This window comes from Triticum aestivum, chromosome 3D, assembly GCF_018294505.1.
Source record: "Triticum aestivum cultivar Chinese Spring chromosome 3D, IWGSC CS RefSeq v2.1, whole genome shotgun sequence".
Lineage (NCBI taxonomy): Eukaryota > Viridiplantae > Streptophyta > Magnoliopsida > Poales > Poaceae > Triticum > Triticum aestivum.
The window spans coordinates 92,233,854-92,248,096 of record NC_057802.1 but is presented as its reverse complement, the minus strand read 5'-3'; the positions used below and the strand labels follow the sequence as shown (position 1 = coordinate 92,248,096).

The following is a 14,243-nucleotide window of genomic DNA, read 5'->3' as shown; positions in this document are numbered from 1 at the left end:
ATCAATAAGATGAAGAATTAATCCATCTCTAGATGCTAGTGGAATAAATCCAATAGTTTTGACTTCAACCTCCTTTGCATTAGTAATGTGCATGATGACACATGCAACTTATGAGGCCACTCCCAATGTGTACATTAACATCAACCTTCAACATTAGTGGTAGAAACATTGGGAGTTTTCTTACACGAGACAGGGATCTCTACTCTCCACTTGGGAAAGTTATTTACATAAACCTTGTCTATGCCAAAAATAAAATTTGGCATCATTAGTAAAGTTCATTACTTGAAAAGAGGAGGAAACTTTATGAACATCATAATAAAACATAAGCATAAATTAATCATGCAATGAGATGAATTAAAGACATGCTTAATTATTATTTCAATCTGTATCACCGTTGGGCAGAAAACATAAAATAACCTTACTTATTTATATATGGCACATGAAAAGTAATCAACGTCGGTCAGAATATCATCATATGCCATAATAATATTTGCTCATTAAATATCTAATCAAAACATCTCTTTAGTTCCATTTTGACTAGAAAAACATAAAGTCACATAGTGACCAACAATGACATTAGCAATACTAATAACATTCATTAACACAAAGGCAACAATACAATCCACTCAAATGTGTCATGGGACACAAGGATTCACAACATGTTGTAAACATCTTGTTTTCAATTTTGTCACTTGATTGACATTGAAAATAACATTAAACCTTAGTGTCAAAATGATCATTAAAATTCTCAATGACACACAATGAAACTGACACTCGAATTAACAAAAATGATTGTCATTGTCACTGAATAAAAGTTAAACTTGGCATTCACAGTGAACACGATGAATATATTATAACATTTACAGTTGATAAAATTTGTACATCAAATACCATGAGGATTCACCAAATAGTAATATTTGGTAAATGAAAATGTCAAGTAAATGACATGTGCTTTAGCAAATTTTATCAACATCATTTCGGGTCATTATGCTTATTTCAATAATGCATATATTAATAAAAAAGGTAACAACATAAGACATTAGTATTGTTCAACGAGAACACTAGCCCAACATTATTAGGTGCATAGTGTGGCGCGGAAAACCACCAATGCGACCATTAACATTTTTTTTGTGAGGTGGCCTCAGCCATTAGTACGGATCACATCATTAAGAGATGCCATAAGGCTTGCCTCAATACGAATTTCACAATAAAAAAAATCTAAATAAAATATCTTCAAAACAAATAGCATTGTACGACCATCATTAAGAATTGCCATAAAATGACATTAACATGACCACACATAAATATCTCTAGATAAAATTTCCTACGATAAATTTTATATACGATCTTAACATATCTTCAGGCAATTAATACATTGTTGCCAAAAAAAAGTAACATACATCAAATGCACCTTTTTTAAAGAACATAATCTGGCCCATAATTACCCAAGGTTTTTCATTAAGAAAACTTTATCATTATTAGCATTATTTTACATGACCTTGGGCACATGAATTTTCCAAGAAAATATTCTTGTAGGTTCCACTCAGAAAACTCAAGTTAGATTTACAAGAAAACTTTTCTGGCTATTTTCAGTTTATAACAGTGCAAAAAACATTTTGAGGATAATCATAATTTAGAAAAGCACTGAAAAAAATAGCACTTAACTTCAATTTCGGACTGTACTGCTCGTTAAAAGTTCGGGCTAGCAGAGAAAATGCACCGAACGTTAAAAAAAATAAGTTGGGTCGTAGCCCACTTATTCATTTGGCAGGGTTAAGCGCCAGCAGACGCCCTGAGCTCCGCGTCGATCGCGACCGTCCGGTGGAATCGACGGGCCAGATTAGCTCGAGCTCGAGCAAAATCGGCACTGGGTCAAACCCTAGCCTCATTTCCCCTTCTCCCCCCGATTTCCACGGCTCCACAGGAGAGGCGATCCCGGCGGCGACCCAAGGCACGCCGGCCATGGCGGTGCGGTAGCCCCGTTCGTCGGAGCAGCGTGCCTGCAGGCTCAAGGCCGCGCGCTCCTCCACCGAACGGTGCTAGCCGTGTCGACCTCATGGTGCGCTGGGAGGCAGTCCGTGCCGGCGACGCGCACGAGGCGCTCGACGGCGAGTTGGGGAGGCGACCGCCGGCGCCTGATCTTTGGGAGTAGACGACGACGTTTGCGGCACAGGGGCCACACGGCGTTTGCGTCCATAAGGGCGGCGTGGCCGGCCAATTCTTTCCCCGTGAGACAGCGGCGTCGCCGGTGTCGGGATCCCGAAGGAGAGCACCGGCACGACGTCATTAGGTGAAGGCCAATCCATTTCTTCGCTCAATTTCAGCTTTCGCGTTCTGGTTTGGGGAATTTTTCTAGGGTTTGGGTTTCGGTTGATTGGGAATATTGGGGATTTCATTAGTTTGCCCAATCACCTCCTGATTTACATCCTGAGATTTGAGCCGCAAATAGAGCTAATTGCAACTAACAGATAAAATGATCACTAAACTTGATTAAACATCTTTAACAGAAAACAATGGGCTTAAACATGGTTAGCCGAAAATATATAATCTTGAGGCTTTAAACATTAACCGAAAGCGATTAGTGCTAAAAAGGGTGATCATTCGGATTGCGGCATAGACATGTAAACATGCCTCATTAGGTGCTTAACAGAAACAACATTAGATCTTAATTTCACCCAATTTGCAATAACCCAAAAACAGTTGGACGTCATGATAGTAATTACATTAAGCAGAAGCCAAGTTAGGGTTCTAACCGAGATTTACCTTGCTCTAGATACCAATGTTAGACATAATTCCTTTAGATTAAATTAACCCATGATCTTGATCTCGTGATTAGAACACCTCTTATGCGGAATAGTAGTGACTAACCGTGATTGGCAGGGATCAGCAGGAGATAGCCCATGGCGGCACCTTGGGGTCTCCGACAGTGAAGACATGCCTGGGGAAGAAGGGCAACACCACCTGGGTGACGTAGATGGCAGCAGGCACTTGTGGAGATGCAGCAGCTGCTCCAGGAGCCTTGCCGATGGCAGGAGGAAACCGCCAGCACTGTCTTCACGGCGGCCGGTGGTGGTCGATGGTCTTCACGTACCTCACCACACGTTTAGGATCGGCAGTTAGGAGGCTTTGATTGTGGTTCTGTTATCAGTAACAAAACCCCCTTTTTTTCCTTATATATGTGTGTGTTGGGTACATGGGACCAGAACCAAAAGTTGTTATATGTGCTCCCGATCAAGGCACACTCGTGAGAGGGTGGAGACTTTGTCTCCCTTATTTTTCTCTTGGTTTGTTTACCGTGAGATCAATTCCAACAGTTCTTTCTTGCAATCCCTCCCAAGGAAACTGCACAGTACTCCGAGTACAATTGCCCAATAATCAACTCTCTTATGCTAGGGTTGGGGACGCCAAATGGACTTGGATTGGTGGAAAAGGAAATTGCTGGGAATATCAAGATATTCTGTATAACAACAATGATGGTTTGTTTTATGGTGTTCGTGGTGAGGGTCAGGTAGATTCTATTGACCTTAATGGAACTTCTGCTGAAGTAAAAGTCATTTTAAAGTCAATCATATCTTACCAAGCACATAGTAGACATATTGTTCAAGCACCATGGGGAGATTTTTTCCAGATATGGAGACATGGTAAATATAATAAGGAGAATGGGAGAACAGAATGGGTTGGCAACAAGTTTTTCGTGTACAAGATTGATTTTGTTGAACAAAAGATTATCGAAACAAATAACCTCCAAGATCATGCAATGTTCATTGGTTTCAACAACTCATTCCTTCTCCCAGTGAAAGACTTTCCTGCATTGGTTCCCAATAGCATCTACCACACGGATGACTTGCTTGATTATATCTACTGTCACAGATTTAGTCTTAGGCAGGTTGTTATTTTTAATATGGAAGATGGCAGTTTCATCGAGTTATCGCCCCCTAGTTCAAATTCAGGATTGAACTGGCCACCCCCAGTTTGGATTTAACCATCACTTACTTGAGGTTAGTGAAAATTTCTAATATAGAATATATTATTTTATCTGCTTTCTGTTTTTTTGGGTATCTATTCATGTTCTGTAGTTGGCCAGTTAGACCTTTGTAATCGGCACAAGTGATCATATTTCCTCCATGTTCTTGTGTAACCATGCACTTAGGCTGCATGATCCTATTAAGTAATGGCTATTTTTAGAATGTTTCTACTTTTAAGTAGATGTTTTGGGGTGTAAACCTATCCGTTCAGTAGGATAAGATTGCTACGGTTGTTTTCAAGGAACACGCTTAACCGAGTACTGTCTTGTTTAAAGTGTACTAATACGATGTGTAGAACTTGTAGTGTTGCTAAAACATGCTTAAATGCTTAGCCTTTTATGCTTACTATATGCCGGCCAAACCAAATATTTATACTTAACTCTAGATCGAAATCCTTTTGTTGCTCTTGGATGGTTCAGTACATGATATATTGACAATTAAGGAGGCTTACCAATAAATATAAAGTGCCTCAACTAGCTTTGTTAATATCCTACTCTGAATTGTTTCATTCGTCTGTCCCTAAATCTTTATGTCAAATTATTATCTCTTTCCTAAGGTACTAGCATACTGTTTTGAATGATCCTACAACAGATTCTAAGTTATGCTTAGTTCACCCTACAACCATTTTAGATAACAGAAAAAAACATTAGTCAAGAGTCAACCAAATCCCAGAATACAACACACATATTCTGCACCAGTCTCCTCATCCACTCGAGCACGTAGTGCACAATGTGCGTTGTAAACTCATGCATAAATCTCCAAGCTTTTTCTAAGGTATAAATCTCCAAGTTGATGATCATTACAAGCGTTGTCGGTATATACTTTCTTTTGTCGATATATAATAGAAGTGTGTGTGATGTGGCAGAGGTCGGAGCGTCTGCCTAGTGATACAACACATTGGGTGTTCTGAAATTAGAATTTCTGATACTTAAAATCCAGCTACAACATCAAAATTTCAAAACAAATTTCAAGTCTCCCTTCAATGATAACACAATATTCTTACTTCTCCAGTAACTACCAAAAATTTGCCTCAAGATAGGAACGGAGAAAACATGATGTGTTTTTAACGATAAATATATTAACATAAAGAAGATCCCAATTACACTATAAGTTCTAACTAGAATTTTGGTGGCCCGATGACTTAGATACATTGCATTGTGCGGCTTCCATCCTTCACAAACCATTACCATATCATGTTGAAATTCCATTCAGAAGGCAGGCATATTAGTTGGCTAGTGAATTGCAGCAAAAAAAGCTTGCACCACCTTCTGTTTTGATGTACTATGATGAATACTGATCACAATGAAGCGAGGGCCATCAAGCATTTAGATGGACCCACCTTTACTCAATAGGTGCATGCGATACTTATCTCTGATCGCCAGTAGCTCTCTCGTAGCATCCCCAATCTGCATGCGATCAGTTGGCAGTTCCTTCGAACATAATATCCCAATGTGCAGAACTAAATTGATGCATGCAGCTCGCATTTTTGTCCCTTCCTCCAGTGAAGATAATAAGCACAGATCGACCAGGTTGGTGGCTTGGTCTCTAAGTGCTATCTCGACGTAGCTATGTAAGTTTAGATCTTGCAGAAACTCACCATCAGTTGGCCTTTTACCAGTGAGCAACTCTAACAACAGTATTCCGTAGCTATAGGTATCACCATAGACCGAGGCTTCATTTCCTTGACCGTACTCTGGAAAAGAAATGTATGTGAAATTAGTTTCGAATGAGAAATTGGTACATAAAAGATGAACATCAGTGGTTAATGGCAAACCTGGGGCAGCATATCCAATTGTTCCCATTCTTGTAGCCCAGCCACTTGATATCTCTGGGAGGCTAGTATCATCCTGCTGCAAGAACCTTGCAAGTCCAAAGTCACCCACATGGGCAACCTTGTCATTATCGAGGAGAATATTGCTTGGCTTAAGATCACAATGAACTATTGGCACTGGCTTATTGTGGTGAAGGTATTCGAGTGCTGAAGCTACATCAATGGCAATGTCTATCCTTTGGGTGAGACTGAGCACCCCATGGCTCCCATCTTCCAGGAGACGGCTGTGTAGCCATTGATCAAGATTTCCATTTGGCATGAACTCAAATATGAGAGCTTTGAAGTCTAGACCCCTGAAATCAATACTTGAGCAGACAGTCAATATCTTCACAAGGTTTCGATGTCTGATGCATCTTAAAGTCTCACATTCAGCAACAAAGCTTTGAGATGCCCCTCGCTGCTGGAGGTTGAGCACCTTCACAGCGACAATCACTTCCTGATCTCCATTCATCATTGTTCCTTTGTACACAGAGCCGAAGCTTCCTGTGCCTACGAGGCTCTCAGAAGCAAAACCACTTGTTGCTCTCACTAATTCAGCATAGGTAACCCTCATATGCTGTCCACTATGGAGTGATGGAACCTGTCTTGTCTTTGTAAACTTCGTTCTCAATTTCCGTCGTGCAAATAGTGCAAATAGTACTAAGATGATGCAAAAAACTGCGCTGCCTACTGAGATCAACATGACAAGCTTGTGAGACCACTTCTTGGGTGTATGATTTGAGCAGGGATGCAAGTTCAATTGTGGTATACCTCCACATAAGCCATAGTTCCCTTCAATCAGAGCTGCACTTGCATTCAGAAATAATCCACGTTTTGGAACTTCACCCTCAAAATTGTTGAATGACATGTTCAGGGTAACGAGCCCATGCATGTCCGCGAGGAAGACTGGGATGTCCCCGGACAAGTTGTTTCTTGAAACATCAAGAACTAGAAGGCCTTTCATCTGTGACATTGATGCTGGAATTGTTCCCTGAAGTAGGTTTCCTTCCATACTGAGATACTGCAAACTTCCAAACTGAGCTAGAGAAGCAGGAATTAAGCCAGATATCCTGTTGTCAGACAAATCCAGATATCCAAGACTCACTAGATTACCAACTTCTGGAGAAAATGTCCCAGTTAACAGATAGTGTCGATATGAGGAAAATCTCTTTTGGTATAGGACCAACAAGCTTATTGAATTGTAGGCTTAGTGTCTCCAATGGACAGCTTCTAAGGCTGGATGGTATGGGGCCAGTAAGCACATTTTGGGCGAGGACGAGTCTGTTTAATGCTGTGAGATTTCAAAGTTTTGGTGGAATTGGTCCAGATAAACTGTTGTTTGACAAGTATAGTTCACCCAGGATTGCAAGGTTGCCAATCGACTCAGGAATTTTTCCATGTAGCAAATTATCTTCCAAGTGCAAGTGTTGCAAGTTGACAAGGTTTCCAATTCCTTCAGGTATATTTCCCCGTAGCATGTTGTTTGCCAAGCCGAGAATTATTAAGTTTGTGGAAAGATTTGCTATTGAATTTGGTAGCACCCCTTCTAGTTTGTTATTGCCTAGATCTAGGTACTGCAGCATACTACAATTTGTCAGGCTAGAAATGAAGTCCAAATCAGCGTCATTCCTTGCCTCTAGCTGACCAGATTGGAGAAACAATACCAATAAGCTCTTCATATTAGCTCCAAGACATTTTGGTATTACGCCGGAAATAAAGGTGTGAGCCAATTGAACGATTTCAAGCATCGAAGCATTGCACAAAGACTCTGGGATGGACCCATGAAATTGATTATGGCCTATGCTAAGTTGCTTCAGTTGTGGAAACTTATTACCCAAGTCATCTGAAACAGATCCACTGAGGTTGTTGACTTCCACTACAAAATATTGGAGGGATGAAAGATTATAGACAGAAGGTGGTATAGAACCCTCGAGTTGATTCCCATTCAGATAAAACTCAACGAGAGAACTTAGTTTTCCAAGAGTGTGAGGGATTGAGCCTGTAAAACTATTAGATGTGAGAGAAAGGACGTTGAGGAGATTCAGATTTCCTAACGATTCAGGGATGCTTCCAGTTAGGCCATTATTTTGGACATCTAGAACTAGTAGAGATGAGAGGTTTCCTAGGGAAGGTGGAATAAGCCCTGAGAGCTGGTTTCCCGATAGATACAGAATCTGCAATTTCTGGAGGCCTCCAAGAGATGCAGGAACAGAACCTGACAGACCATTGAAATTAAGATATAAATCGGTCAAGTTTCTAAGATTTCCAATCTCCATTGGTATTTCTCCTACTAGCATGTTTGCTCTCAGATGAAGATACTTCAGGGCTTTCAGGTTTCCAATCTCCACAGGAATACTTCCTGTAAGGTTGTTGTACCCAAGAGCCAGTACCTCAAGATTATCCAGGGATTCCAACTCCCGAGGCACTGAGCCTTTATGCATGTTGTGCCTCAAATCAATAACTCGAAGCTGAACACAAGTGGCCAGTGTCGGCGGGATCTCCCTGCCGATGGAGTTCCTGCTGACATTCAGATACTTGAGTTGTACAAGATGCCCAACCTCTGTTGGTATGGTACCATAAAAGCGGTTCTCTTGGAGGCCAAAATGCCTGAGGTAAGTTAGATTACCTATGGAAGAGGAAATGGTGCCAAGAAGGTTGAGCCCATGAAGATCCAGTGCTACGACACGGCCACGGCGGTGGCCGCGCGTGCCACAGGCCACTCCGCGCCATTGGCACATAGGGATTGACTGGTTTCCCCATGAATTCAGTGCTTGGAACGGATCTTCTTTGATCACAGATCTCAATGACATGAGCGCTTGGTGGTCAGTGGCTGCATGCATGGTGTTGGCCGAACATGGGAGGCAAAGGGAGGCAAACATGAAAAACTGCATGACTACGAGGATTGACATGTTTAGAGGACGCAAACAAAGAGGGACGCAAACAAAGGCTGGTTTGCAGACTAGCTAAAGCTTGTTGTGCTTATATAGTGTTATTTCTTTCCTTTTCATTACCTCTTGTTGCAGGGAATTTAGATAGTGATTCGAGGCAAGTTGCTTAGAGCCGTCGGTTTCATGCTATTCGTTTTCAGTCTGAAAGATCGTGGAAATTTTCCAAATCAGAAGTGACCGATGACTTTTTGGAATCTTCGAAACATCTGTCCAGTTGTTCTCTTGTTGGACCTGGCAACAGGAAACTTGCATCTTTTTCGTTACCTGTGATGGAACCATGGCGAAGCAAGGATGGATCTCATGAGGCGGAGACCGAAGATAGGAGAGAACCACGAGTGCGTGTGGAATCCGGAAAGAAAGAAAAGGCTTGACTAGAGGAACATACCTGTTTATTTGTCGTGCTTAGAGCCGTCGGTTTCATGCCATTTGTTGTGCTTATACAGTGAATTTTTTTTGCGAGTACTTGGGCATCTCCAATGGCAACCCGTAAAAAACCTCCCACATCCGTCCGCGGACAGGGGGAATCAGTCTGTGGAGATGGATGCAGGAGGCAACCATCCAATGCTAGCCGCATACATTTCAAACTATTTTTCAACAGACCGGATGAAATTCATACAAACACGGGCAGATTTCGTACAAATATGATGGATTTCATACAAACACGGCGGATTAATTACATTTTGAACATTTAGAAAAAAAAACCGCTTAACCTATCCTACGGCGGCGCCTGGCGTCCAAGCCTGTGTCGTCCTCCTTCCGCCGTCTTCATGAGCACCAGCGATAAGACCGGTGAAGTGAAGGTGCGGTCTTTGACGCGGAAGAGTAGAACATGGGAGATAGACCAGCCCACATGGGATACCAGGCCCCGCTGCCTCCCGTGGCCTACTTGTCCTCGGAGAAGTCCGCGCCTTGTCTGTCGCCGGTGGACGTGTGGTCCATGAGGAAAATGATGGCGCCTTGGTTGTCTCGTCCCACCGGGCCGGCTGATGGTTGTCGGTAGCGTGTAGGAGGGGCAGCTGGCTATGTTCTCCGCGATCGCCTGCAGCTGCGCCTTCGCGACTGCCGCTTCCTGCCGAGCAGCGGCTTTAGCGCGGATGACATCGTAGATGACACGCTGCTCCGCGACGAAATTTGGTTTCGCCGCGGCCATGACCGCCACGGCCTCCTCGCTCGCGCGCTCGCCGTAGATCTGGCCCTCCGCCAGCCGATGTTGCTCCAGGAGGAACAACGGTATTGTTCCTCCTGCGCCTGCTGGAACGTCGACAAAGGCGCTGGCGCAGGTTGCACCTTCGCAATGGCGGCGTTCAAGTGCGCCTGCGCCTGCTCTATGGTGAAAACGATGTGCACAGGAGGCGCCAGAGCCAGGGCGGAGTCGTCGGAGCCTGTCTCCATCGTGGTGTCGTCCTCGTCGTCAGAGAGCTCGGGCGAGTTGGCTGGCAAGCCGGCCTCGATCCGCCTGGCACGGCTGCATGCCAGGCGGCGATAAGGGCGGCCACCGCGTGCTTCATCTCCGGCGACAGACTGTCCCACAACGCTTTCCCGCTGGCGGTCATGGCGGATGCAGTGCAAGGGAGGAGAATGTGGAGGGGCTGGTGTTGTGGTGTGGAGTTAGCCAGGTGCGGTCGCCTTTATATAGTGGATTCCAGTGAGGCCAGACGTCCGGGTGCGTCAATGCGTGGCGCAGGAGTGGGTTTGTCGGCCGGCGAGCCTGATTAATGACGGCAGACGGACGGACAACGGCATTGAACATGCGTGGTAGATATCCGTCCCGTCCAGTCCAGTCACGCGTCTCTAGTATTGAATAGGCGCGGACACCGGAGACTCTCGCGGGCCGGCGCCGCCGCTTCAATGGCGGAGGTAGTGAGAGGTCATGTCCGCCTTGAGCCGTCTTCAATGTTGAGCAGCGTGCTCTACAGCGACATGAATGCGGGCAGCTGGCGCCGGGCGAGAGCGCACGTGGGAGAGGGAGGGGTTTTTGGTGGGCCAGTTCGGTCAGAAAACGGGCTTGGGGTCGGTCCAGACTCCCGCAAACCACCCCACATTTGTCTCCGGTCTGCGGGAGAAATCGCGTCCGGACCGCTCCACGGACTGATATAGATCGACGTTGGATGGCTTCTGCGGTCCGGATAGCGCGGTCCGGACGGTTGCGGGAGGTTTACGGGTTCGTCTGGAGATGCCCTTATATAGTGATTCGAGGCAAGTTGCTTAGAGCCGTCGGTTTCATGCTTGGCATTTTCAGTCCGAAAGATCCCGGAATTTGCCCAAAACAAACAGTTTTGCTAAAGCACATCTAGATGTGCTCTAAGTATTGCACATCTAAATCCTATATCATTGATTTTATGCTAAGATTCGTGTAAGTATTTCTTTTGTCTTTTTTCCTTTTCTTTCTAGTTTGATTCACTCATTTAGATGTGCAATAACTAGGGCACATCTAGATGTGACTTAAACAAACCCACAGACAAAATATCAATATGACGCCGGTGCTAGGCCGTGGCCAAAAGGCGACCAAATTGTGGTGCTGGAAGTGCAGTACAAATGGCCATATGACCGCGGACTGCAGGGTTCACTACTGCTAAGTCTGCGACCAAGTCTATGCACAGTCTGGCTGGCTAATGTCCTGTTCAAAAACTCCTCTGGACACGGCAATGAAAAGATGGCCTGACGCCGTATTCCGCGTGCATAGATTACCTTGCCCCTCCTGTCAAACATGGCACTGGTTACAGTGACGGGTTCGTTATCGGATGGTGCCAGCTCAGTTTAAGTGGAAGTGGGAAGTGGTTACAGTGACCGCGGACTGCACGGTGGTCAGTGGTTCACTACTGCTACATCTGCCACAAGTCTATGCTCAGTCTGGCTGGCCAATGTCCTGTTCAAAAACTCCTCAGTGTCTGTGGACACGGCAATGAAAAGATGGCCAGATGCCGTATTCCGCGTGCATAGATTACCTTGCCCCTCGTGTCAAACACGGCACTGGTTACAGTGACGGGTTCGTCATCGGATGGTGCAAGCTCAGTCTAAGTGGAAGTGGGAAGAGTACAGTACACGATCAGTGTAGAAAGTTGCCGCGAAAGTGAAAGTTCAGTTTCATACATCAACTTAGAAATCTCACGATTTAATACTTGATGTTCTTTAATTTTAAAGAGGTAATGTCACCGGTGATGCTTAAACTTGCAACCGATGTTCACTTTAATGCCTGAATTTAAAAAATACACCAAACTGGTTTTAAAAATTGGCACAAGCGTGCAAATACAATGCTAATCCTATTTTTTTTTTAGAAAAGGAGGAATACCCCGGTATCTGCATCTGAATGATGCATACGGCCAATTTATTAATTATTAACACAAGACCTTACAAAGTCGTACAACAGTAAAACCAAAGCCACCATCTTCGCAACCTCTGTCGCTACTCCTATCTAACTGATGAAGGGGTGCTGATGGTCTGGGCCTAATACCAAACAGACCTCGCAGCCAAACCTAACATTTAAGACCTGAGGTCCCAACCAGGACGCCTGCCGGGTATGGGCACCCACCAGTCCGGCGTGCTCCTCAACCAGGATGCCTGCCGGGTATGAGGCCGCCACAGCCACCTGCCACATATCCATCTTCAGAGTTGTACTGTTGCATCGGCCTTGCCCGGTCTCGTTGCCGCTGACGCCACCACGACGCCAGACAGCGTCGACCTCCTGCGCGTGTCCGTCACCACACATCTGACGCCAAGCCTCTGCTGCTCCATGCCGCCAAGAGCCGCCGCCAAGAATATGTAGAAAGAAACACCGCTCCATCGAAAGGGAGGCAGCACACCCCCACCCTCACCTGCAGACCCTTCCATCCGATCCCAATGTCCTTGGCGTCGCCTCCAGGAAGGTTACGGTGCACGGGCCAATGCTAATCCTATTAGTAGACGTAAAATACGCTGACATGGCACCGTAGTTTGCTTAGCATGCACAGGCAACCTCGCCCTAGCAAACTGGAACTACTGCCAGTACGCCATTCGTTTTCTGTGCCTGTTAATGGAAACACTTCCTATTTTGTTAGATAAAAAGAGACACGTTCGTGGGTTTAATGGGCTGCAACCAGTGCAGCCCATTTTGTCCATGTTAGTTTTTTTAGAAGTCTGTAAATCATAATCACAGTAGTAAAAATACATTTCAAATATTCATCCTTGAATTTTTTATACGTACAAATAAAATAAATAATTAAATAATCATGTAATTTTAAAAATATTCAGTTACTTACATGTGATTTATATTTAAAGCTTTTGGTAAATAAATTTTCTAAACTGTTTATTATATGCAAAAATAATTATAAAATACTTAATTTTTTTAGCAAATTCCAAAAGATTCTACATGTTTGGCTTATGCTTAAATTAAAAAAATATTATAAATATAAACATTTTTATTAATATTCACATGTGTATAACTTTCATCGTGTCATATGTTCATAATTTTACATAATTAGAATATTCAGGAGTGACTATTTTTTAAAACTTAAATTTAAAATTTTGCATATTTATGAATATTTTTACATTGTTAAAAATTCTTAAACAATACGAACCATAAAAATGTACATGTAATTATTAGAATGTTTGCGTAATTCAAGTAATAATTATGAATTGCAATATAGAAAATATTTATATAATTCTAAATTATACAATCATTTTTATAATCAGAAATACCATTTTATTTATAGCATATTTTTAAACAAATATGTGAATGTTTTTAAAATTACTTGAACATTTTGCTAAATAATTTATTTTATTTGTATGTATAATAATTATAACACACGAATAATTGGATTCAAAAAATAAATAAAAGAAAGCTAACATATGCAACATGGGCTGCACTAACTGCAGGCCATCCAACTACATGGGCTTGTTTACTTAGAATACATTACTTGTCTGCTTCAAAACTGTGAATGTGAAATAAGTTTGTTTTGGGGAAGTGCGTGGATGAACCCGGGTAAATATGAACCCACTTTAAAAAACATATTTATAAATGCTAAAAAAATCTGAAAAAGGTTGCATGGTACGTCTTCATGTTCTATTCGCATGCATAAAGTTTCACGGAAAAATAACTTTTTTTTGGCCTATGCAAAAAAGACAAAAAATTGTGTCATGAAATGCTATTTAGAAGCACTAAAATTTGTCTTTTTTGCGGAAGCAAACCAAAAAGACATTTTTTCCATAAAACTTTGTGCCGCGCACACACATTTGCGAACATGTATGCATGAAATTTTCTTTTATATTTTTTGACATTTTAAAACATGCTTAAAATGCATTTTTTTAATAAAAAAGTGGGTGTAAATGCCCCTGCGAGGACGTGCCCACTCCTCGTTCGGATCGCAGCGAGCACCAATTTTTGCCAGTCATTTTCACTCTGTGCTGACAGGTGGGACTTATAGGTCATAGAGACATATGCTATGCACATCATTCTGTTCAGGGGTCATGTCATGCTAGCATGCC

General features: G+C 43.1%; 1 long non-coding RNA gene and 1 pseudogene across 1 annotated transcript; one reads left to right on the top strand and one right to left on the bottom strand.

Moving 5' to 3' along the window:
- Positions 1-1,060: 1,060 nt before the first annotated feature.
- Positions 1,061-3,327, top strand: LOC123077644 (uncharacterized). The gene is made up of 2 exons (XR_006436752.1): positions 1,061-2,290; positions 2,881-3,327. It is a non-coding gene; the product is annotated as an uncharacterized lncRNA (long non-coding RNA).
- Positions 3,328-4,965: 1,638 nt separating this feature from the next.
- On the bottom strand, positions 4,966-8,771 carry LOC123077643 (receptor kinase-like protein Xa21; annotated as a pseudogene).
- Positions 8,772-14,243: the final 5,472 nt, after the last annotated feature.